Raw genomic sequence first — 4,059 nt, 5'->3', positions numbered from 1 at the left:
CAAGAGTTTTGATGAAAGACTGAAATTTGGCCTTCTTTTTGTCAGATACCTCCCAGATGTTTGTTGATGAGAAATTAATGATAGCTTATATGGCAATCGGTTGAAGATTAGTAAGGCTTCATGACTTTTCTGTTGTGATACAAATATTTTGCAGGTCCTAGGAAGAACCTTGAAACAAGTCAAACAGTTACGAAAGGGTTTAACTCAGTCAGCCTTTGCTGACTGAAAGGAAAGACACAATTCCTCTTCTCTTTCCAAGAGCGTCAGATTCAGAGTACACACCACGGGTAAGTGAACTCAGGCTGCTACTAATCGTACAGTATCTGTCAAAAACACTACAAACTCAGGAGTTACTATCTTAAACGTGTTTTGTATTCTACCTTCTGGCAACCTCTGGTTTCAGTTTATTACACCAAAAATAACCTGGAGAGATCTGAAATATTTTGCAGATGAATAATCAGTCCGTGTTGTTCCCTCTTACAAATGTTCTTTATCATTGGATAAGCAAGCTCTGCACAAAGAGAGTTGTTCTGAAGTCTCTGCGAGTTAATTTTCATAGAAACAACGGCTGCCTGAAAGGAAGGAAATCAATCCAAAAAATGATGATTTTGAAAACTCTCAACAGGAACGCAAAGTACTCATCATGGTCATCTTACACATGCAAAACCACCAGTATGGCCCTTCCAAAACTGCTTACCACCACATACTGATCAAATAACAATTGTAATTATTAGAATTAATAACTTATATTTCCTGTACTGTACTTTATTGTGCTATATATACACTCTGGACTGCTTGAAAAAACAAGTGTTAACTGTTTGAAAAATAATGTATCTGTCCGATTGTCTTGGACAACATAAAGTGGCCAACACAGGATGAGGACTGATGTCTCTTTGGAGGACACCTGTAGGATCACAGGATTCCTTCGCACATTTATTGAGAACGGTAAATTAATATTGGCATTACATTACTTAAAAAAAATGTCCTGAATCAACAATTTCTGTCAAATTATTTGCTGATGGCAACAGTGCACTCTGAAGATGTTACTGGGAATATGTTCAAATGCTAAATACACTTTGGATCAATGATCATTGAGTTTCAAATTTGTCTCATTTGTGCTGTTCTGCATGAGGTAACTGTAGAAAGTATAACAAAACCTGTCCAATAGCCTTAGTCTTAATGCAGTGTTCTGTTTTTGGTAGCATCTCCAAACTTCCTTGGGAAACTCCTGCAGTTCTGGGTTGGATGGAGTGTGCTTCCCAGACACTTGGACGTTGAGGTGGTGGAGAGCAACTTCCCCAAGTCTTCCACCTGCTGAAAATTCCAGGACATTACAAAGAGTATGGTAACTTTGAAAGAGACATTCTCGCTGCTATTTGTAGCACTGACAATGGGTTTGGAATGGTCTAATGAGACAGTATAGTTTCGCCACTGTATTGGTGCTGGTGCAATAAAGCCGGCATGTTTGTGATATAGTACAGCATATGTAATTTACTTCATTATGCCTCTGTCAGTTAATCACACTGTTCACTAAGTGAAATTGTTTAAAAGCCAGTGGTCGCTGTTCTTCAATTAAATATATTGTTCTGAAAAAAGATGTAGCAGCTCCTTATTTCTAATTATGTTAAAATCACCTCATCCATATGAAACAAATGTTATATCTATCAAAACATTGCGATTCAACATTGGAATTAGAACTGCGCTAAATCAAAGCACTGGTGTCTTTATGTAACTCACACATTCTGCATCATGGAGCTTGTGAGGCAGGAATTTACTGGAGCATTTCTGATAATAAGCTCACAGTTTGGACATAGACATCCAAAACATCAGACAGAGGGCCACTGGGGTCTGGTAGACTTTCAGCTTCCTGTTCAGTCAGTGAGCGCTGCAGCTGAACTTCAGGGATCACAACACCAGGTTGACGGTGACCACATGGTCCAGTCCAGTCAATTCCAAACTCCATGTCAACCTGCAATTAGAGGAGCTCTTGTTAGTTAACTAAGGCGAGAAGTTGTTTTCCTGCTCCGTGCAAAAATGAGATCGTAAATAAATGTTGGTGTTAGTGTTGATGTTTACTAAGTATTTATATATATATATATCATTTGTCTTTCTTTAGTTTAGCCAAAATCTCAGTTAAAATGGCAAAAATCCTTACAGAACTATAAGCCACCTTCAGTCAATTAGATTTACAGGAAACAACAGTTTTATCATCTCTTGGGATTCTGGATAAATCTTCGATGAATAACATTGGCATCAAAAAAAGAGATTGTTTACAATTCTCCAAGAGCCAATGAATTAATTGATGCAGGTTTACATTTACTTTGGAATAGACCTTTCCTGTATTATTTCCCACTGCTACATGCTGTTACAACAGTAAACAGTTTTTGTAATTTCCAATAAAGTTGTGAGAATGTTGACATTGTTCCATGTAGGACAGTTATAGTGAAAATAAAATTGCCTGTATGGGGTCCGGCTGTGCCTCATGTTCATGGCGAGTTCACAGTTGCAACAGGGATTGGTTTCCCTCAGCGCGTAGTCGGTGGCAGTTCCAGCCACGCTGGAAAAACTGAAGGTGCTTCTGTATGTGGGGCAGAAAGCACCAGTGCAGAGCATAGAGATGGATCTTGTTGTCAGGATTAAGAAGACCTTCTTTCTCAAGGTTAGTAAAGATGGTGTAGAAGAGATCAAGCACTCCCACATAAACGTCTCTCCAGAGCCTCTCTATTCTGATGGGAAAAAAAGTAGCGTTCCTACAATGAACAAAAACAACATACAAAGGGAAAATACAACTTTGTATCTTTTACCTAGTGTTGGAATATGGCAAGACTGGCATTGATGGTAAGCACGGTAAATAATAACAATGAAATAAATTTAAAGTCCTGTTTTTCATCTGTCCAAATGGAAGTTAATGACAAAATATTTATATATATTCGTCAATTTGATTATTGTATTAAGATAAGACTTGAAATGCTATCAACTGATTCTTTACTGAACAGAATGTATGGATAACAACAGTGAGAAATAGGTCAAAACTTCAGCCATACCCAAAAAAGTGAAACAAGTGTTATTTTGATAAATGTTTTAATGACAAATGAACCATTGATTATGGACACTCCTCCCAGCAATGTGGGAATTCCTGTTCAGTCCTCTGTTAGCCACGATGTAGCGTGCAACGTCAACATTTTCCCCACCTTTATCTGACCTCACACGTGATGGCAAACCGTAGACATCAACAGCCTCCAAGAAGCTACTTAAGACTGTTGCTGCCCGATTGTTGGTGGCTGTACTCAAGTACACGATTAAACGACTAAAGCCGTCAATACCACCATGCACAACGAAACGCCATCTGAAATAGATATGTATGAGCACAGATAAAGATCACTACCACTACCTGTATCATGCATCTCTTTATGTGAAGTTTTGGCCAATAGGCATATTTAATATTTGAAGAGAGCTAATGTATCGAAATTCTTTAAACATATATAAACATGTTCCCTCCATAGCACTCAGAAATCCATAGACATAGTATCAGGTAACCACTTCTATATATTGAATTCAAGTTCACAATATGATTTACATTGCACACGCATATCTAAACAGCCAGTGGACTTATACAAGGCCCTAGTGAGTATTTTTGATAGCAGCTGTGTGTTGTAGATATTTTAACCGTGTGATATTATCTTACTACAGTTCTACACAATGCAGTCGCAAAGTATTTGGTCACTGAGATTTTTTATTAGCACTGTACTATGTTGATGTTAAAGGGCTGACTACAGACTTTAAAGGGGACAGAGCATGCCCATTTTACCACAAGTTGATATGGTTCCTTGGGGTCTTAATGAAATGTCTGTAACATACTTTGGTCAAAATACCACAAGGATCATTTAAAACAGCACCCTTTTTACCCTGTATAAAACAGCCCTCCACAGAGTGACCTGTTTTGAGTGCCTGTTCCTTTAAATGCTAATGAGCCAGCTCCCCCCCCATGATTTTAAACGATATAAATTACATATTTTATATGATATAAATTATCAAATATGCATCCCATACTTTGTATTC

At 37.9% G+C, this 4,059-nt stretch overlaps 1 long non-coding RNA gene across 1 annotated transcript; it reads right to left on the bottom strand.

The window, feature by feature from the left end:
• Window positions 1–897: 897 nt before the first annotated feature.
• Window positions 898–1,966, bottom strand: LOC117759060. Its single transcript, XR_004613422.1, has 3 exons — window positions 1,738–1,966; window positions 1,158–1,314; window positions 898–1,046 (listed from the first exon to the last, which is right to left on the bottom strand). It is a non-coding gene; the product is annotated as an uncharacterized LOC117759060 (long non-coding RNA).
• Window positions 1,967–4,059: the final 2,093 nt, after the last annotated feature.

Source organism: Hippoglossus hippoglossus, unplaced genomic scaffold, assembly GCF_009819705.1.
Source record: "Hippoglossus hippoglossus isolate fHipHip1 unplaced genomic scaffold, fHipHip1.pri scaffold_89_arrow_ctg1, whole genome shotgun sequence".
In the NCBI taxonomy this organism is placed as follows: domain Eukaryota; kingdom Metazoa; phylum Chordata; class Actinopteri; order Pleuronectiformes; family Pleuronectidae; genus Hippoglossus; species Hippoglossus hippoglossus.
The sequence above is the reverse complement of the archived record's forward strand: the minus strand, read 5'-3'. Positions and strand labels throughout refer to the sequence as shown.